Here is a 22,900-nt window from a genome sequence, read left to right as displayed (position 1 = left end):
ATCCTGACCCCTTCAGTTCTAAACAGTAATCAGTATTCATCCAGAGTGCTCTGTTTAACCTCTGCTCATCATTCAGATAATTTCTTTCAATGAAAATTAATTCTAGAAGCAGAGTCAAGAATGAGGTTATATATATATATATATATATATATATATGGAATAACTTTGTACTTGACCATGAAACTAAGAACATAAAGATATTTTTCATTGTATGTTTGTATGTATTTGTATGTATGTTGTATGAATTTATGTGATATCTTTTTAAATATACAAATATATGACTAATTCTCAAATATTTCCCAAACTTGCTTACTTGTTTATGGTATATTTTAATGAAGAATCATTATTGTTTTTGTTCAGTAGCTCAGGCATGCCTAACTCTTTGCAAACCAATGGGCTGCAGCACACCAGGCTTCCCTATCTTTCACCATCTCCTGGAACTTCCTCAAATTCGTATCCATTGAGTCGGTGATGCCCTCCAACCATCTTGTCCTCTATTGTCCCCTTCTTCTCCTGCAGTTCTCCTGGGTTCCCTTACCCTACTGCTCTCCACCCAGGTGCCCTTTCCCAATAAAATCTCTTGCTTTGTCAGCACATGTGTCTCCTCGGACAATTCATTTCCGAGCATTAGATAAGAGCCCAGTTTTGGGCCCTGGAAGGGGTCCGCCTTCCTGCAACAAATGGCGACTCGGGCAGGGACTCTTCTTTGCTGAGACTGACATCCTGACCACTCTGGGTACTCAGGGGCCAGCTTGCCTGCCAATGGACCAGACCCAGCGGCCGCAACTGGGACCCTTTTGTCCCTGGTCTCCTCCTGACGCGGACAACTGGCCAGAGTGCCCCGACCAGTAAGGAACAAGAGAATTTATTGACCTCTCTCTCCTTCCCTCTCTCTTTCCTCTCCTTAACCCTTCCTATCCTTCCCTGTTTTTCTAGACCCCCGGTCCTGGACGCAGGAATCTGGTTGAAGGGCCCTCAGCCTGAGCTGAGGATTGGAGACTAATCACCTCCTCTTGGCAGAGAACTCAAATTCTGGATCTGGTCTGGTCTGATTTCTGGTAGGGCAGAGTTCCAGTCCTCCCTTCTCTGGAGGCCCAGGGAAAAGTCCCATAATGCCTGGGTATCTGTAGGTGGCAGGAGACGTCTGTAAGTCCACCCCTTTCACCCCCCTCTCCCGCCTCCTCCCCCCTTCTTCTTTCAACCTGGCTTCCTTTCCTCCCTTTGAAATCTTTGATGTTAGTACTTGGATCTGAAGTTCTGTGTCTCTATAGGAGGTTTTCTGAGAGACTGTATACTTGTATTTAAGGGCTTCCCTGGTGGTGCAGAGGTTAAAGCGTCTGCCTGCAATGTGGGAAACCTGTGTTTGATCCCTGGGTCAGGAAGATCCCCTGGAGAAGGAAATGGCAACCCACTCCAGTATTCTTGCCTGGAGAATCCCATGGACGGAAGAGTTTGGGGACTACAGTCCATGGGTCGCAAAGAGTTGGACATGGCTGAGCGACTTCACTTTCACTTTCACTTTCTCCTGCCTTCAATCTTTCTCAGCTAAATGGTATTTTCTAATGAGTCAGCTCTTTGTGTCAGTTGGCCAAAGTATTTGAGCTTCAGCATCAGTCCTTCCAATGACTATTCAGGACTGATTCCTTTAGGATTGACAGGTTCAATGTCCTTGCTGCCCAAGGTGCTCTCAAGAGTCTTCTGCAACACTGCAGTTCAAAAGCACAAATTCTTCAGCACTCAGCTTTCTTTACGGTCCAACTCTCACATCCATACATGACTACTGGAAAAATCATAGTTTTGACTAGACAGACCTTTGTCAGCAAAGTAATGTCTCTGCCTTTTAATATGCTGTCTAGGTTGATCATAGCTTTTCTTCCAGGGAGCAAAGGTCTTGTAATTTCATAGTTGCAGTCACCATCTGCAGTGATTTTGGAGCCCAAGAAAATAGAGTCTGTCACTATTTCCATTGTTTACCTATCTATTTTCTATGAAGTGATGGGACCATATCCCATGATCTTCGTTTTTTGAATGTTGAGTTTTAAGCTAGCTTTTTCACCCTCCTCTTTCACTTTCATCAAGAGGCTCTTCAGTTCCTCTTTGCTTTCTGCCATAAGGGTGGTGTCATCTGCATATCTGAGGTTATTAATATCCTGATAATCTTGATTGCAGCTTGTACTTCATCCAGCCCAGCATTTCTCATGATGTACTCTGCATAGAAGTTAAAAGGGTGACAATATAAATCTTGACATACTCCTTTCCCAAATTGGAACCAATCCATTGTTTCATGTCCAGTTCTAACTGTTGCTTCTTTACCTGCATACATATTTCTCAGGAGGCAGATCAGGTAGTCTGGTATTCCCATCACTTTAAGAATTTTTCACAGTTTGTTGTGATCCACGCAGTCAAGGCTTTGGCATAGTCAGTGAAGCAGAAGTAAATATTTTTAGCAATTCTCTTGCTTTTTCTGGACCTCCCTTGTGGCTCAGCTGGTAAAGAATCTGCCTCAATGCCAGAGACCTGGGTTTAATCCCTGGTTTGGGAAGATCCATTGGAGAAGGGAAAGGCTACCCACTCCAGAATTCTTGCCTGGAGAATTCCATGGACTGTATAATCCATGAGGTGGCAAAGAGTTGGACACAACTGAACGACTCTCATTCTTACACTTGCTTTTTCTATGATCCAATGGATTCTGGCAATTTGATCTCTGCTTCCTCTGTCTTTTCTTAACCCAGCTTGAATATCTGGAAGTTCTCAGTTCACATACTGTTGAAGCATCACTTAAGAATTTTGAGCATTACTTTGCTAGTGTGTGAAATGAGTGCAATCATGCAGTAGTTTGAACATTCTTTGGCATTGCCTTTCTTTGGGATTGGAATAAAAGCTCACCTTTCCAGTCCTGTGGCCACTGCTGAGTTTTACAGATTTGCTGATATATTGAGTGCAGCACTTTCACAGCATCATCTTTGAGGATTTGAAAAGGTTCAGCTGGAATTCCATCACCTCCACAGCCTTTGTTTGTAGTGATGCTGCCTCTAGTCCACCTGACTTCATACTCCAGTTTGTCTGGCTCTAAGTGAATGATCACACCATCATGGTTTTCTGGGTTATTAAGATCTTTTTTGTATAGTTCTTTTGTGTATTCTTGCCACTACTTCTTAATATCTTCTGCTTCTGTTAGGTCCATGGCATTTCTGTCCCTTATTGTGCTCATCTTTGCATGAAATGTTCCCTTGGTATCTCTAATTTTCTTGAAGAGATCTCTCATCTTTATCATTCTATTGTTTTCCTCTATTTCTTTGCACTGAACACTTAAGAAGGCTTTTTTACCTCTCCTTGCTATTCTTTGGAACTCTGCATTCAGATGGGTATATCTTTCCTTTGCCTTTCACTTCTTTTCTTTCCTCAGGTTTGTAAGGCCTCCTCAAGCAACCATTTTTCCTTTTTGCATGAAGAATCATTTTACCCAACTATAACAATGAAATAAGAATATCCCATAACTTAAATTTACTTGTTACAAGTATTCAGTAAGAGATAAATTATCAGAAATAGTAGCATAAATTAGAACATTGTTAATATGTTATGTTCTAACATATGGTGGATGTGAAAGAGAAAATTGTTAACAGGTCGAAGAAAGTCATCTTGTCTTGGAGGAGCCATTACCCCAGGACCCCTTCATTTCTATGTTATAGCTGTAACTACTTCAGAAAACTTTGTGTTTAAGTGGTCATAACAGAAATCAGCCTACTAAAGAATCACCACATAATCCGTTGAATTCATAATGTTAAGAGACTAGAGGGGTAAGCAATGCCACATCTCAGGGCAAAGTATTCTCAGGGAAAGAAATTTCCACATTTTGACATAAGCATCTTCACATTTTATAAAATCTTCTACTGTAGGGCTTCTCAGACTCTAATGTGAATATTAATCACTTAGGGGATCTTATTAAAACAAAGATCCTGATTCAGAAAGCTGGGGTGTGGTCTGAAATTCCACATTTCTGACATCCTATTATAATAACAATGCTGTATATTATGAATTTCATTATTCCTAAATAGTTTCCTGGTTTGACTCTCTCTTAACATTATAAAAATAAATATTTTATTGTAAGTTGGAATATAGAAATACTTTAAGATTTGTATTTTCATAGTTTTATTCAAAATATTTTTTCTCTGTTTCCTTTACACATAACTTATTTAGTCTGTGTATAATCATAGAGATGTGAAGTCATTCTCTGAATTCCAGAAAACAGTATCAAAAACTCTTACATTGGAAAATTTAAGGAGGGAAAACCATTAGAGAGATTAATTTTGGGAAGGCAAAAAGGAAAGAGTAGAGGAAACAAATTGCAAATCTTCTCATCTTAGTCGGTTCAACACTGTTCTCTTTAAATATATGTTTCATGAACATTCAACTTGATTCTGTTTGAGAATGAGGTTTGGATAACTTGGCATTTCACACACTTAATTTCACAATAACTGTGCAAGAGTTTTTAGAAGGAAAAAAAATGCAGTTCAGAGAGGTTATGTTACTTGAGCAAGCTAAAAATTGAAAAAACTATCATCTGAAGCCAAGTCTTTTGGCTTTAAAATGACTGTCTCCATGGCTCTATTTTGGATAACAGAATGATCAGTGCCTCCAAGATAAACTTTGCCTGTTTGACAGCCTTGACCAGGGCACTTCTTTTTGGAACATCAAAGACAATACTTTTATAGCTGTCCTAGGCTTAATTCACCTCTTTTTTTTTAATTAATTAATTTATTTTTTACTTTACAATATTGTATTGGTTTTGCCATACATCAACATGCATCCGCCACGGGTGTACACGTGTTCCCCATCCTGAACCCCCCTCCCACCTCCCTCCCCATACCATCCCTCTGGGTCATCCCAGTGCACCAGGCCCAAGCTTCAAGGGACCATACAAACAGAGCACAAACTCAGTGGAAATCTATTTGAATGCAATGAAAGGAATTTTCTATCTGGAGGTCACTTAAGCTTTAAAATGGGAATACAAAGGGAGAAAGGAGCTAAACCATGATAGATTTCCCCTTTTTTTGCTTAAAGTTCTGACTGTAAAATCTGCTGTTGGAAGGGAATAATTACCCATCAATAAAGGAAGGGAATCAAGACAGAGTAGAATTACATTAATATCAATACAGTTATAATCTGTGAAATGGACGTGTGTGTGTGGATGCTAAGTTGCTTCAGTCGTGTCTGACTCTGTGTGACCCCACTGGACTCCTCTGTCCATGAAATTCTCAGGCAAGAATACTGAAGTGGGTTGCTAGGCCCTCCTCGAGGGGATCTTCTGGACCCAAGGAAAGAACCCATGTCTCCTGCATCTCTTGCACTGCAGGCAGATTCTTTACCACTGAGCCACCAGGGAAGCCTACAAAATGGATAGTGATGAGTTAGTGACAAAATGATTAATTAACTGCTGGAGGTATTATTAGAACTTGTTAATTGTATCTGTCAACTTGACTGGATCACAGTGTGCCCTGATACTTGGTCAAAGGTGATTCTAAGTGTGGCTATATGACTGTTTCTGGATGAGTTTAACATTTGCTTCAGAAGACTGAGTAAAGCAAGTTGCCTTCCCTAATGTAAGGACCTTGCCTATCTATTGGAGGCCTGTATAGAACAAAAACATCTCACATGCTAGTAAAGTAATCAGATCAGATCATATCAGTTGCTCAGTTGTGTCCGACTCTTTGTGACCCCATGAATCGCAGCACGCCAGGCCTCCCTGTCCATCACCAACTCCCGGAGTTCACTCAGACTCACGTCCATCGAGTCAGTGATACCATCCAGCCATCTCATCTTCTGTCGTCCCCTTCTCCTCTTGCCCCCAATCCCTCCCAGCATCCGAGTCTTTTCCAATGAGTCAACTCTTCGCATGAGGTGGCCAAAGGACTGGAGTTTCAGCTTTAGCATTATTCCTTCCAAAGAAATCCCAGGGACGATCTCCTTCAGAATGGACTGGTTGTATCTCCTTGCAGTCCAAGGGACTCTCAAGAATCTTCTCCAACACCACAGTTCAAAAGCATCAATTCTTCGGCGCTCAGCCTTCTTCACAGTCCAACTCTCGCATCCATACATGACCACAGGAAAAACCATAGCCTTGACTAAACGGACCTTTGTTGGCAAAGTAATGTCTCTGCTTTTGAATATGCTATCTAGGTTGGTCATAACTTTCCTTCCAAGGAGTAAGCGTCTTTTAATTTCATGGCTGCAGTCACCATCTGCAGTGATTTTGGAGCCCAGAAAAATAGTCTGACACTGTTTCCACTGTTTCCCCATCTATTACCCATGAAGTGATGGGACCGGATGCCATGATCTTCGTTTTCTGAATGTTGAGCTTTAAGCCAACTTTTTCACTCTCCACTTTCACTTTCATCAAGAGGCTTTTTAGTTCCTCTTCACTTTCTGCCATAAGGGTGGTGTCATCTGCATATCTGAGGTTATTGAGATTTCTCCCAGATATTCCTTTCTGGAATATTGATTCCAGCTTGTGTTTCTTCCAGTTCAGTGTTTCTCATGATGTACTCTGCATATAAGTTAAATAAGCAGGGTGACAATATACAGCCTTGACGTACTCCTTTTCCTATTTGGAACCAGTCTATTGTTCCATGTCCAGTTCTAACTGTTGCTTCCTGACCTGCATACAAATTTCTCAAGAGGCAGATCAGGTGGTCTGGTATTCCCATCTCTTTCAGAATTTTCCACAGTTTATTGTGAGCCACACAGTCAAAGGCTTTGGCATAGTCAACAAAGCAGAAATAGATGTTTTTTTCTGGAACTCTCTTGCTTTTTCCATGATCCAGAGGATGTTGGCAATATGATCTCTGGTTCCTCTGCCTTTTTGAAAACCAGCTTGAACATCTGGAAGTTCATGGTTCACGTATTGCTGAAGCCTGGCTTGGAGAATTTTGAGCATTACTTTATTAGCGTGTTGGCGAAGGAAATGGCAGCCCACTCTAGTACTCTTGCCTGGAGAATCCCATAGATGGAGGAGCCTGGTGGGCTACAGTCCACAGGGTCCCAAAGAGTTAGACACAACTGAGCAAATCCTTAGTTACTAGCGTGTGAGATGAGTGCAATTGTGCGGTAGTTTGAGCATTCTTTGGCATTGCCTTAAGTAAAGTAATGCTCAAAATTCTCCAAGCCAGGCTTCAGCAATATGTGAACCATGAACTTCCAGATGTTCAAGCTGGTTTTCGAAAAGGCAGAGGAACCAGAGATCAAATTGCCAACATCCACTGGATCTTGGAAAAAGCAAGAGAGTTCCAGAAAAACATCTATTTCTGCTTTGTTGATTATACCAAAGCCTTTGACTGTGTGGCTCACAATAAACTGTGGAAAATTCTGAAAGAGATGAGAATACCAGACCACCTGACCTGCCTCTTGAGAAACCTGTATGCAGGTCAGGAAACAACAGTTAGAACTGGACACGGAACAACAGACTGGTTCCAAATAGGAAAAGGAGTATGTTAAGGCTGTCACCCTGCTTATTTAACTTATATGCAGAGTACATCATGAGAAGGGCTGGGCTGGAAGAAGCACAAGCTGGAATCAAGATTGCCGGGAGAAATCCCAATAACCTCAGATATGCAGATGACACCACTCTTATGTTAGAAAGTGAAGAGGAACTAAAAAGCCTTTTGATGAAAGTGAAAGAGGAGAGTGAAAAGTTGGCTTAAGCTCAACATTCAGAAAACTAAGATCATGACATCTGGTCCCATCACTTTATGGCAAATAGATGGGGAAACAGTGGAAACAGTGTTGGACTTTATTTTTTTGGGCTCCAAAATCATTGCAGATGGTGACTGCAGCCATGAAATTAAAAGACGCTTACTCCTTGAAAGAAAAGTTATGACCAACCTAGATAACATATTGAAAAGCAGAGACATTACTTTTCAACAAAAGTCCTTCTCGTCAAGGCTATGGTTTTTCCAGTAGTCATGTATGGATGTGAGAGTTAGACTGTGAAGAAGGCTGAGCACCAAAGAATAGATGGTTTTGAACTGTGGTGTTGAAGAAGACTCGTGAGAGTCCCTTGGACTGCAAGGAGATCCAACCAGTCCATTCTGAAGGAGATCAGCCCTGGGATTTCTTTGGAAGGAATGATGCTGAAGCTGAAACTTCACTACTTTGGCCACCTCATATAAAGAGTTGACTCATTGGAAAAGACTCTGATGCTGGGAGGGATTGGAGGCAGGAGGAGAAGGGGACAACAGAGGATGAGATGGTTGGATGGCATCACCGACTGGATGGACATGAGTCTGAGTGAACTCCAGGAGTTGGTGATGGACAGGGAGGCCTGGCATATTGTGACTGATGGCATCTCAAAGAGTTGGACACAACTGAGTGACTGAACTGAACTGAAGGGAAAATTTACTTTCTTCCTGTCTTCAAGCTTGGCCATCAGTCTTCTCCTGCCTTTGAGCTCAGAATTATCCTGGAATTTGCTGAAACAGGTTTCAAGTCTTTGAACTTGAACTGAAACTATACCTACCAACTACAGTTTGTGAGATTTCTCAGCTTCCTTAATAGATAGTTGGACAGACACATAGAGATCTCCTATTGGTTCTGTTTCTGTGAAGAATGCAAACTAACACAGCTTGTTTCTATGTTGACAATTTCAGTGCAATGTTTATGTAAAGGGGCACACATGGGAATTTAGGCTTGCTTCATCAAGGAGGCTGCAATATTTGTATGTCTCTCAATGACTTAATTGAAAAATGATGGTTTGAAGATATGAATTGAAGAATGTGGAGTATTTATATATATTAGCATGTATGGTTCCACAGCATGTATGTTTCCACTAATAGTTACTCATGATGTACTCTGCATATAAGTTAAATAAGCAGGTAGGCAAGCCAAAAAATGACTTCTATCATCAATTTTAGCTTATCATTGTTTTTTGTTTGTTTGTTTGTTTGTTTTCTGGTTGCACCACTTGGCATGCAGGATCTTAGTTCCTTGACCTGGAATCAAACCTGTCCCGCATGCAGTGAAAGCACAGAGTCCTAACCACTCAACTGGAATTCCTTGAGCTTGCTGACTTACACTTAGAAAATTTTAACATTCTAAGAGATTCAGTTCATCTCATGAGCACTGAATGGTTATCAAAAATGCCCAGACTTTAATAAAATTTTCATATTGCCTCAGCTTCCCCTGTGTCTGCTGCTAAAGAATCTGCTGCTAATGTAGGAGACTTGGGTTCGATCCCTTCAGCCAGGAAGATTCCCCTGGAGAAGGGCATGGCGACCCACTCCAGTAAAAAACAACTTGCAGTCAATCATTTTTATCTTCAAGTAACATGAGAGACAGATATTCTCATTCTAATGCTGTGTATTATACCATATGAAATCTCACTCCACTTTAGTCTTCACAGCATATAATTAATGTGACTAAATTGAAAAAAAAATCACATTAATCTGTCACACTTCAAAACAATGGTGTTAGATGGCATTGTTAAAGTATTGTTTTTAGATACCCAGCTTCAATGTTGAAAAAAATAGAATTATACTGAGAAAAAAATAACAGAGAGAAAACAAAAGTGAAACAATAAGTAAAAATAAAACAGAAATGCTAATATATTTTGACCCTGAGCTGCTGTTGTTGTTGTTCAGTTGCTAAGTCATGTCTGACTCATTGCAACCCCATGGATTGCAGCACACCAAGCTTCCCTGTCCTTCACTATCTCCAAGAGTTTGCTCAAACTCCTGTCCATTGTGTGGCTGATGCTATCCAGCCATTTCATCCTTTGTCACTCCCTTCTCCTGTCCACAGTCTTTCCCAGTATCAGAGTCTTTTCCGGTGAGTCAGCTCTTCAAATCAGCTAGCTAAAGTATTGGAGCTTCAGCTTCAGCTTCAGCATCAGTCTTTCCAATGAATATTCAGGATTGACAGGTTTGATCTCCTTGCTCTCCAAGGGATTCACAAGAGTCTTTTCCAGCACCACAATTTGAAAGCATCAATTCTTCAGTGCCTGGCCTTCTTAATGGTCTAACTCTCACATCTGTACATGACTCCTGGAAAAACCATAGCTTTGACTATATGGACCTTTGCCATCAAAGTGATGTCTCTGCTTTTTAATATACTCTTCAGGTTTCTGATAGCTTTCCTTCCAAGGAGCAAAGTGTCTTGTAATTTCATGGCAGCAGTCACACTGTTTAGTGATTTTGGAGCCCAAGAAAATATTACTGCTTCTACTTTTTCCTCTTCTATTTGCCATGAAGTGATGGGACTGGATGCCATGATCTTTGTTTTTTGAATGTTAAGCTTCAAGACAGCTTTTCCACTCTCCTCTTTCTCTCTCATTAAGAGGTTCTTCACTTTCTACCATTAGAGTGGTATTATCTGCATATCTGAGGTTGTTGATAATTCTCCTTGCAATCTTGCTCCAGCTTGTGATTCATCCAGCCAGGCACTCTGCATGACGTAATCTGCATATAAGTTAAATAAGCAGGGCGACAGTATACAGCCTTGTCATACTCCTTTCCCAGTTTTGGACCAATCTGTTGTTTCGTGTCTGGTTTAAATTGTTATTTTGACTTGTGTACAGGTTTCTCAGAAGCCAGGTCAGGTGATCTTTGTTCCCATCTCTTTAAGAATTTTCCACTGTTTGCTGTGATCCACATAGTCAAAGGCTTTAGCATAGTCAACGAAGCAGAATGGGCTATTATGATTCTTTACTGTCTGAGCCACCAGGGAATCACTAGTCTATAGCAACCATTAATTTATTTTCTGTCTCTAGAAATATGTCTCTTATGGACATCTCATATCAGTGTAATCAGGAAATATATATTGGTATATAACTGATTGCTTGCATTTAGCATATACTTGTAACTGACTGCTTATCCTTAATGTTATGTTTTCATGTTTTTTCATGTTTTTATGGCTATATCAAATATTAATCCATTCTCTGATGAATATATGAGTTTTTTCCACTTTGGGCTATTATGAGTAATTGTGTGGTGAATATTCATGGATAATGTTTGGCCTGAACATGACTTTTTAATTCTTCAACTATATATAGAAATGAAATTACTGGTTTATGTGGTGACTATAGTCAAAAATTGAAGTTTTTACCAGAGTGACTGTAGCATGTTATATTCCAGCAATGTACAAGCTTTCCAGTTTCTCTGTATGCCCAAAAAGTCTTTTTACTGCCTGGCTTTTTGACTAGAGCCATTCTAGAGGGTGTAAAATGTGTTTTTTGTGGTTTTAATTTTAAATTCTCTGATAGCTAATTATATTGACTATCTTATCATGTGTTTCTTTGACATTTTAATTCTACTTTGAAGAAATGTCTATTCAGAGTCTCTGCCTATTTTTAAATTTGGATATTTGTCTTTTTATTAATCAGCTGCAAGTTTTTTATATATTAACAATAAAAATTTCTTATCAGATATATTATTTGCAAGTATTTCCTCCCTTGCTTTGTGTTGAAAAGTCTTTGATTCAATATTACTCTCAAGATTTGTGAGGAGATAGCTGTAAACTATACCAGGGTTTTTAAATTTAATTTTTTTTTGAAGTATAGTTGACAACAACATTGTGTTACTTTGAGATGTACAGCAATGTGATTCATATATATGTATATATATACACACACACACACACACATATATATATATATATATAATCAGATGATTTTTCCATCTAGGCTATTTCAAAGATTGAGTATAGTTCCCTGTGCTATTAAGTCGTGTTGTTAATCTGTTTTATATATAGTAGTATATATCTGTTACTCCCAAATTTCTAATTTATCCCTTCCCCCCACCCTCTCCACTCTGATAGCCATACGTTTGTTTTCTGTCTATGAGCCTATTTCTATTTTGTAAATAACTTCATTTGTATAATTTTTTATATTCCACATGCAAATTATATCATATGGTAATTTTCTTTCTCTGTCTGATTTACTTCATTTAGTAAGATAATGTCTAAGTCCATCCATCTTGCTGCAAATGGCATTATTTTATTCTTTTTAGGGCTGAGTAATATTCCATTCATAGTCTATGAATATATAACCCATCTTATTTATCCATTCATCTGTCAATGAACATTTAGTTTGTCTCCATATCTTAGCTATTATGAATGAGCATTGAGGTGCATGTGTCTTTTAGAATTATGGTTTCTTCCAAATGTATGCCAAGGAATAAGATTATGAGATCATTGCTTGCTAAGTTGCTAAGTCACTTCAGTCGTGTCCAACTCTGTGTGACCCCATAGACGGCAGCCCACCAGGCTCCCCCATCCCTGGGATTCTCCAGGCAAGAACACTGGAGTGGGTTGCCATGTCCTTCTCCAACGCATGAAAGTGAAAAGTGAAAGTGAAGTTGCTCAGTCATGTCTGACTTAGCAACCCCATGGACTGTAGCCTACCAGGCTCCTCCGTCCATGGGATTTTCCAGGCAAGAGTAACTGGAGTGGGTTGCCATTGCCTTCTCCATGTGAGATCATATGGTAGCCCTATTTTTAGTATTTTAAGGAACCTCCCTGTTGTTCTCCAGAGTGGCTGTATCAATTTATATTCCCGCCAACTGTGTGGGAGGCTTCCTTTTCCACACCCTCTCTAGCATTTATTATTTGTAGACTTTGATTACGTTCATTCTGACTGATATGAGGTAATATCTTCTTGTAATTTTGATTTTTATTTCTCTAGTATTTAGCAATGTTGAGCATTTTTCACGAGCCTTTTGGCCATCTGTATATCTTATTTGGAGAAATATCTATTTAGGCATTCTGTCCACTTTTTACTTTTTTTATATTGAGCTGTGTGAGCTGTTTGTATATTTTAGAGATTAATTCCTTGTCAGTTCCATCATTGCAAATTATTTTCTCCCATTATATAGATTGTCTTTTTTTTATGGTTTCCCATATATTTTTATCTCACCTTATCTTCAAAGAAACTTCTTTAATTTATACTGTGAGATTTTTTTGAGGAATTGCTTGCTTAATTTTATTTTATTTTTTGCAGCAACCACAATATTTTTGATACTCAAAGTTTTAGTTTCAAAGAAAATTTTTCTTTGTTTTTATCTTCTTACATTCTTTTATTTAGGTGGCAGTTTCATTGCAAAAATCACTGATTTCAATATCATTATATTCATATTCCACCATCTCAGATAGTCTTCAAACTATACTGAGAATTATTGAAATAGAAGCTTTGGTTTATTATTTCCTTTCCCCTCTTGAGAATTATACATACATAAAATAAAGTTTTTAAAAAATGTGAAATAGCATAAGGCTGTCTAGGTGTAGAAAAAATCTGTTTGGTAAGCATTTTCAGCAAAAATGGAATAATTGACTTGTTGATATTGGTGTCAGAATATATGATTTCTGTTTCAGAACTTTTATAGTACTGAAATAAATGTATAATAAAAGTTTACTGAAGGATTACCCTTTCTGTATTTTACTGCTTCCTTTGCCTAGAATCCTGTTCAACCAACTGGTAGATGATACATCTGTTCCATCTGGGAAATGGGGATGAATGAGAAACATGAAATAATTGGAGAGGCTTGGGAAGTTTTGGCAGACTAAGCATGATCTTTTGGAGAAGGAGAGGCAAGGAAAGAGCAAAGAAGGGTGATTCTCTGGGGAAAATATTAATTGAGATAGTCAAATTAAACAAATGAATACCACCATGATAAAGTTCATGAGCCACAGTTCAGAAAATAATCTATCGTAAATTTTCTAATAAAATTTCTCTGAAGATTCAATAAAATGATAAAAGAACATAATGTTTTCAAACATTTATTAACATTAAATGAAGGCATGCATGCTCAGTTGCTTCAATCACGTCCAATTCTTTGTGACCCTACGGACTGTAGCCCACGAGGCTCCTCTCTCAGTGGGATTATCCAGGTAAGAATCCTAGAGTGGGTTGCCATATTATCCTCCAGATTTTCCCAACACAGGGATTGCACCCACGTCTCCTGCATTGCAGGTGGATTCTTTACTGCTGAGCCACCAGAGAAGCCCCTTTTAAAATTACACATATACATCAAATCAAGCTGGAATCAAGACTACAGGTAGAAATATCAACAGCTTCAGTATGCAGATGATACCACTCTAATGGCAAAGAGTGAAGAGAAGCTAAAGAGCCTCTTGAGGAGGGTAAAAGAGGAGAGTGAAAAAGCTGGCTTGAAATTCAACATTAAAAGACTAAGATCATGGCATCCAGCCCCATTGCTGCTGCTGCTGCTGCTGCTAAGTCGCTTCAGTCGTGTCTGACTCTGTGCGACCCCATAGACGGCAGCCCACCAGACTCCCCCATCCCTGGGATTCTCCAGGCAAGAACACTGGAGTGGGTTGCCATTTCCTTCTCCAATGCATGAAAATGAAAAGTGAAAGTGAAGTCACTCAGTCGTGTCTGACTCTAAGTGACCCCATGGACTGCAGCCTACCAGGCTCTTCCGTCCATGGGATTTTTCAGGCAAGAGTACTGGAGTGGGGTGCCATTGCCTTCTCTGATCCAGCCCCATTACTTCATGGCAAATAAAAGAGGAAAAAAGCAGAAGCAGAGACAGATTTTATTTTCCTGGGCTCCAAAATCAAGTGTGGATAATGACTGCAGCCATAAAATTAAAAGATCCATGCTCCTGGGAAGGAAAGCTATGACAAACCTAGACAGCATATTAAAAAGCAGAGATATCACTTTGCTGACAAAGATCTACATAGTCAAAGCTATGGTTTTTCCAGTAGCCATGTACAGATGTGAGAACTGGTCCAAAAAGAAGGCTGAGCACCGAAGAATTGATGCTTTCAAATTGTGCTGGAGAAGACTCTTGAAATTCCCTTGGAGAGCAAGGGGATCAAACCCGTCAATCCTGAAGCAACCAACCTGATTATTCATCAGAGAACTGCTGCTGAAGATGATTCTTCAATACTTTGGCTACGTGATGAAAAGAGCCTACTTATTGGAAACAGCCCCGAAGCTGGAAAAGATTGAAGGCAAAAGGAGAAGAGGGCGGTAGAGGATGAGATGGTTAGATACCATCAACAACTCAATGGACATGAGTTTGAGCAAACTTTACAAGACAGAGGACAGAGGAGTCTGGCCTGCTGCAGTTCATGGGGTTACAAAGAGTTGGACATGACTTAAAGACTGAACAACAACAATACATCAAATGGTGCTACAGAACATTAAGTGTATTTTAGGTAGGTATCATTTACTAGAAACATTCAGAGCAACTTATAATCACAAATTAACTTTACTCCAAAGGGAAGCTTAGCTTCAGCAAAATGTATCAATCTTCATTTATGTTGCCCACTGATTTAATATACAATCAACTTTGCAGATTTCATAAAAATGTTATAAAAATTAGATTATTTTTCCTATTTTTATTTTATAAAATATTTATACCTGTTATTTTTTTAAAACTGCTATCTTTTACGGTTGCTAATAGTACATCTAAACATTGTTATCATTAGTTACAATATACTTTTTGTTTACCCTCTGTGTAGAGGATTTTGTAAATATAACTAAGAAGCTGATTTGATTTGCAGCATATCGCTTCAAAGTAAATGCATATTATTTGGAGAAGTTAAATAATTTATCATTACTTTACTAAGGTACTAAAGTGATCCAGAGATTTCCATATATATCAGCTTCCAGCTACTTTAATAGTCCTTGCATGGATGTCTACTTCAACTAAACACACAATTTTCCATCCATTCATCCTACCTTGTCTTCTTTCTACTAGGGATTGGCACCTTGGTTATCTATTTCTTCCATCTAAAAACTGGGTATCATTCTTGACTCTCCCTGTATGAGAGGGACAAATTTCTGACCCTTTTCTGACAACTTTCTTTTTGATAACTCTAGGATCTTCCATTTTCATCCTTATCCACTAACATTATTTTCATCAGAATTATCCTCATCATTCTTTTAAATGAGTGCAACTGATTAAGAAACACTGGAAAACATACCTCCTGCCTCCAAACCATGCCCATTCCATAGTAGAAATTAATTTTCAAAATGTAAATCTTATCTTGTCACTATAACAGTACTTCAGTGGTTTACTATTTTTCTTATAATGTAGTCCTAAGTACTTAACCGTTGGATATTATTGGGCTCACTCTGAATGGAGAACTCTTCTTCCTTTTCACTTAGCTTAATGTCTCAGCTTCAAATGTCACTTTTTCCAAGAAAGCTTTTAATCTGAACCTATGACTGCACCTACCACTGAGACTAAAGCACTTATTGGAATTGTAGTTTTCTGTTTACCTGTGCAGTTTTCTTTATGAACATTCCTCAAATAAAATATAGAATATGCTCCTTTGTTCACTATACCTCCTATCACTTACCACACGAGTTAGCAAATTTTATAGATTAAAATTTTCTAATGAATGTGTAAACAGATGAATGTGTACATTTGAACTTGGGTGTGTGTTTAAATAGACCTATAGCAGCATGTGTGTGTGTGTATGTGTGTGTGTGTGTGTGTTTCTTTAGCACACAAACATTCAATAAGCCCCAACTCTGTGGACTCACCAACTTCTTATCTTTACAATTTGAAATAGCATAAACAACATAAAATTCATCAGTTTTGTTTTTATAATATTACCTGAATAAAAATTAGAAATTGTATTTTTCTTAGCTAATGTGTAATCATGTTATATTTTTGGAATATTTTAATAAATTTCTATAATAAAGCAAGAAAGCTTTAGTTGTAAACATGAGTATGAAGTCTTTTACAGCTGTGTCATTTAAAAGATGCTCCAGAACATTCAGAATTACAGATTTCTCCATCAAAAATTTAGGTAGAGGGAAAAATCATTGAAATATGAAAGAACTAATAAGAACTTATTTTTACTTTATCATGCAAATGAGAGATCAAAATTTTAAATCATATCCTATTCTCTGACAGACAATAAGTACTTAATTGAAATATAAATTCCTTTGAAATACCTTTATTGCTTATCCTTTGTTCCTCACTGGTATCAAATAAAATACACAGAGGGAACATAATTGGCAAATCAATTTTCAATGTTAGATAATAAATTCCGTTATGCCCAAATTTAAGTATTAAAATTTAATGTATCCATTACAAAATTGCAGAGTTGTAAGAATACTAAGAAAGTTGATGCCTATAACTATGGTACTTACATGAGAGTTATAATTAGAATTTTGAGAAATAACACAAGGCAATAAAAGACTTCTAGATGCCTTTCATATAAAGATTTTGCTAATTATTCATGCATATTAGGCATTTCAAAAGAAATTTGTATGCTAAATTATTTTGAAAATTGTCTTCATATATCATTTCATGAAAACAAACTTTTTAATTTTTTCAGTGAGTTATTAGACCAAAGGAGTAATCACTTTGAAATAAAGCATTAAGAAATTAAAAAATGAACATTTTCCAAAAGATAACAGAAGCATTTCTGTGCAACCCCATAGACGGCAGCCCACCAGGCTCCCCCGTCCCTGGGATTCTCCAAGCAAGAACACTGGAGTGGGTTGCCATTTCCTTCTCTGAAAAGTGAAAGTGAAGTCACTCAGTCAAGTCCAACTCTTAGCGACCACATGGACTGCAGCCTACCAGGCTCCTCCATCTATGGGATTTTCCAGGCAAGAGTACTGGAGTGGGGTGCCATTGCCTTCTCCAGGAAGGAGGTATAGAATTGGCAATAAACAGAAGATAGCATGGGAAAGTGGTTCAGATTTCTACTTCAGGAATTGAGTACTTCAGGTAAGTATCTCACTTCTGTCACTTGCTAACTATATGTTCTTGACCTCTGTTTAACCACCTGTAAACTCTGAATAACCAGAGTTACTATTTAATATGTTCTTGTTAAGAAAGTATGTTTTTATACATTATACTAGGTCAAAATAAATGCTCACTGTTACTACTTTGATTGATACATTAATGATAAAAACCACAAGCTGGGCAAAACCACAATAGACCAACAACATATAATGGTTTTGATTTCTTAGTTGAAGTGTCTTTCAAATTATACAGTTAATCTATTTAAGATAAATAGCTAAAGCAATCACCACGGCTACACAGGTGGCGCTAGTGGTAAAGAACCTGCCTGTCAATACAGGAAATTTGGAAAGCTCAGCAGTGGCCACAGGATTGGAAAAGGTCAGTTTTCATTCAAATCCCAAAGAAAGGCAATACCAAAGAATTTTCAAACTGCCGCAAAATTGCACTCGGCAACCCACTCCAGTGTTCTTTTCTGGAGAATCCCAGGGACAGGGGAGCCTGGTGGACTGCCGTCTATGGGGTCGCACAGAGTCGGACAGGACTGAAGCGACTTAGCAGCAGCAACAGTAACATACTAGTAAAGTAATGCTCAAAATTCTCCAAGCCAGGCTTCAACAGTATGTGAACTGAGAACTTCCAAATGTTCAAGCTGGATTTAGAAAAGGCAGAGGAACCAGCGATCAAATTGCCAACATCCGTTGGATCATAGAAAAAGCAAAAGGATTACAAAAAAACATCTATTTCTACTTCATTGACTACTCTAAAACCTTTGATTGTGTGGATCACAGAAAACTGTGGAAAATTCTTAAAGAGATGGGAATACCAGACCACCTGACCTGTCTCCCGAGAAATTGGTATGCAAGTCAAGAAGCAGAATATTGGAAATAAAAGCAAAAATAAACAAATGGGACCTAATTAACCTTAAAAGCTTCTGCACATCAAAGGAAACTATTAGCAAGGTGAAAAGACAGCCTTCAGAATGGGAGAAGATAATAGCAATTGAAGCAACTGACAAACAACTAATCTCGAGAATATACAAGCAACTCCTACAGCTCAACTCCAGAAAAATAAATGACCCAATCAAAAAATGGGCCAAAGAACTAAATAGACATTTCTCCAAAGAAGACATAAAGATGGCTAACAAACACATGAAAAGATGCTCAACATCACTCATTATCAGAGAAATGCAAATCAAAACCACTATGAGGTACCATTTCACGCCAGTCAGAATGGCTGCAATCCAAAAGTCTACAAGTAATAAATGCTGGAGAGGGTGTGGAGAAAAGGGAACCCTCTTACACTGTTGGTGGGAATGCAAACTAGTGCAGCCACTATGGAGAACAGTGTGGAGATTCCTTAAAAAGCTGGAAATAGACATGCCTTATGATCCAGCAATCCCACTGCTGGGCATACACACTGAGAAAACCAGAAGGGAAAGAGACACGAGTACCCCAATGTTCATCGCAGCACTGTTTATAATAGCCAGGACATGGAAGCAACCTAGATGTCCATCAGCAGATGAATGGATAAGAAAGCTGTGGTACATATACACAATGGAGTATTATTCAGCCATTAAAAAGAATACATTTGAATCAGTTCTAATGAGGTGGATGAAACTGGAGCCTATTATACAGAGTGAAGTAAGCCAGAAAGAAAAACACCAATACAGTATACTAACACATTTATATGGAATTTAGAAAGATGGTAACAATAACCCTGTGTACGAGACAGCAAAAGAGACACTGATGTATAGAACAGTCTTATGGACTCTGTGGGAGAGGGAGAGGGTGGGAAGATTTGGGAGAATGGCATTGAAACATGTAAATATCATGTATGAAATGAGTTGCCAGTCCAGGTTCGATGCACGATACTGGATGCTTGGGGCTGGTGCACTGGGACGACCCAGAGGGATGGAATGGGGAGGGAGGAGGGAGGAGGGTTCAGGATGGGGAACACATGTATACCTGTGGCGGATTCATTTTGATATTTGGCAAATCTAATACAGTTATGTAAAGTTTAAAAATAAAATAAAATTAAAAAAAAAAAAAAAAAAGAAGCAATAGTTAGAATCAGACATGGAAAAATGGACTGGTTTGAAATTGGGAATGGAGTACATCAAAGCTGTACATTGTCACCCTGCTTATTTAACATGCACAGGGTTCATCATGCGAAATGCCAGACTGATGAAGCACAAGCTGGAATCAAGATTGCTGGGAGAAATATCAATAATCTTAAATACGCAGATGACATCACCCTTATGGCAGAAGGTGAAGAAGAACTAAAGAGCCTCTTGATGAAAGTGAAAGAGGAGAGTTAAAAAGCTGGATTAAAACACATTCAAAAAGCAAAGATTATGGCATCTAGCCCCATCATTTTATGGCAAATAGATGGGGAAACAATGGAAACTGTGACAGACTATTTTCTTGGGCTCTGAAATCACTGCAAATGGTGACTGCAGCCATGAAATTAAAAGATGCTTGCTCCTTGGAAGAAAAGTTGTGAGTAACTTAGCATATTAAAAAGCAGAGACATTACTTTAACAACAAAGGTCTGTATAGACAAAGCTATGGTTTTCCCAGTAGTCATATATGGATGTGAGAGTTGACCATAAAGAAGATTACCTGGAGGAGGGGAGGGCAACACACTCCAGTATTTTTTCCTGGAGAATCCCATGGAAAGAGAAACCTGGCATTTTATGGTTCATAGGGTCACAAAGAGTCAGACACAACTGAAGTGACTGAGTATGCAAAGCAATGATGATAAAATAATTCTGTTCTTATGAGTTCTCACCACAAAAAAGAAAACAAGAGAAAACAAAACAAAAAACACAGAGTAGGAGGTAACATTTGGAATAATGGATATCTTTGTTTGGATCAGTTCAGTTCAGTTCAGTCTCTCAGGCATGTCCAACTCTTTGCGACCCCATGAACCACAGCACGCCAGGCCTCCCTGTCCATCACAACTCCCGGAGCCCACCCAAACCCATGTCCATCGATTCGATGATGCCATCCAACCATCTCATCCTCTGTCGTTCCCTTCTCCTCCTGTCCTCAATCTTTCACAGCAACAGGGTCTTTTCCAATGAGTCAGCTCTTCACATCAGGTGGCCAAAGTATTGGAGTTTCAGCTGCAACATCAACCTTCCAATGAACACCCAGGACTGACCTCCTTTAGGATGGACTGGTTGGATCTCCTTGCAGTCCAAGGGACTCTCAAGAATCTTCTCCAACACCACAGTTCAAAAGCATCAATTCTTCTGTGCTCAGCTTTCTTTATAGTCCAACTCTCACATCCATACATGACCACTGGAAAAACCATAGCCTTAACTAGACGGACCTTTTTTGACAAAGTAATGTCTCGGCTTTTGAATATGCTGTCTAGGTTGGTCATGACTTTCCTTCCAAGGAGTAGAGTCTTTTAATTTCATGGCTGCAGTCACCATCTGCAGTGATTTTGGAGCCCAGAAAAATAAAGTCTGACACTGTTTCCACTGTTTCCCCAGCTATTTGCCATGAAGTGATGGGACCAGATGCCATGATCTTTGTTTTCTGAATGTTGAGCTTTAAGCCAACTTTTTCACTCTCCACTTTCACCTTCATCAAAAGGCTTTTTAATTCCTCTTCACTTTCTGCCATAAGGATGGTGTCATCTGCATATCTGAGGTGACTGATATTTCCCCCAGCAATCTTGATGCCAGCTTGTGCTTCCTTGAGCCCAGCGTTTCTCATGATGCACTCTGCGTATAATTTAAATAAGCAAGATGACAATATACAGCCTTGATGTACTCCTTTTCCTATTTGGAACCAGTCTGTTGTTCCATGTCCAGTTCTAACTGTTGCTTGGATATTGATTGTTTAAAAAAAGTAATACATTTTGCTGATTTGATAATATTACCTGTAATATTTTTTAATATTATCAAATTTACTGATTTGATAATATCAAATATGTAATTTGATAAGAATGCCATTAGTATTATCTGCTAACATAATATTTATAAAATTCCGCTTGGCTTCCATGTACATCTTTACAAAATGGTTATATAAAAGAATGATTTTTTATTAGAACATGCTGTTGCTTAATTTGTTAAATGTGACGAAGGTGAAATTTGGGGAAACAAAAATGTAGAGCAAGCTTAATACTACTATAGAATATATTCTGTGAATTTGAATCATACATCTGAAAATAAGCAAACGAGGAAAATCACCTGGTGAATAACTCAGTAACTTAGTCAAAGTGACCGTAAAGAAACTAATAATGAACTGACTGTAAACCCTACAAATAGGTACAGATAGTTGGTTGGGATTTGTGAATTTAGGAGAGATTTATATTACCACGGTGGTGATTTAGAGTTTGTAGGAAACATTGTTGTGGGTTAGAGTTTGTCAAGTTTAGTTATTGAGGGATAGTGACAATAGCTTTGTTTTTCTGGATATACTTTCTTATTAAAAAGTAGCATTAACATTGAGCTTCCCTAGTGGCTTAGTGTTAAAGAATCTGCCTTCCAATACAGGAGACATGGATTCAGTCCCTGTGTTGGGAAGATTCCTTTGGAGAGAGCAGCCTGGCAGGCTACATACAGTCCATGGGGGTCACAAAAGAGTCATACATGACTTAGCGACTTAAAAACAGCAATGGCAATTATCACTGTTATCACTGTGATGATCATTGCTTTGAGACAAGTCCCTTCCAGACTGAGTATGGCATCACATGGAAGAAACAGTCATATCTGCACTGCCTCTTATGAACCACTGTGTCTGTTGCTAAAATAGGACCATTTCAGCCTGTTACTCAACATAAGGACCTAGAAAACAACATTACAATAGCCCCCCACAAAGTCTACTAATACCTGTTACTTCTGGGTTTTGTTACCTATTTCCTTTAAGGAAATTTATATTCAGACTAAGAAGCAACAGTTAAGTCTAGACCAATAGGAAGGAATAATTTCCCCAAAATATGAAACTATTTGTCATAGTATTCCTCTGATGTGAACATTATTACCAAGGAGATGGAAAAATTGCAGTACAAAGAGATTAATCGTCTAATGACACATGAAGCCACAAGCTGGAGAGGAAAGATCACCCAACTCACTCGTTCTCACAATCAATAAATTAAAAGAAAACTACTGAGTGCTTTTCCTATATGACATATCTATTGCAACTAACTAGCACTAATTAGCA

Source organism: Bubalus kerabau, chromosome 12 (genome assembly GCF_029407905.1).
Source record: "Bubalus kerabau isolate K-KA32 ecotype Philippines breed swamp buffalo chromosome 12, PCC_UOA_SB_1v2, whole genome shotgun sequence".
Lineage (NCBI taxonomy): Eukaryota > Metazoa > Chordata > Mammalia > Artiodactyla > Bovidae > Bubalus > Bubalus kerabau.
Note: the sequence above shows the minus strand (reverse complement) of the source record.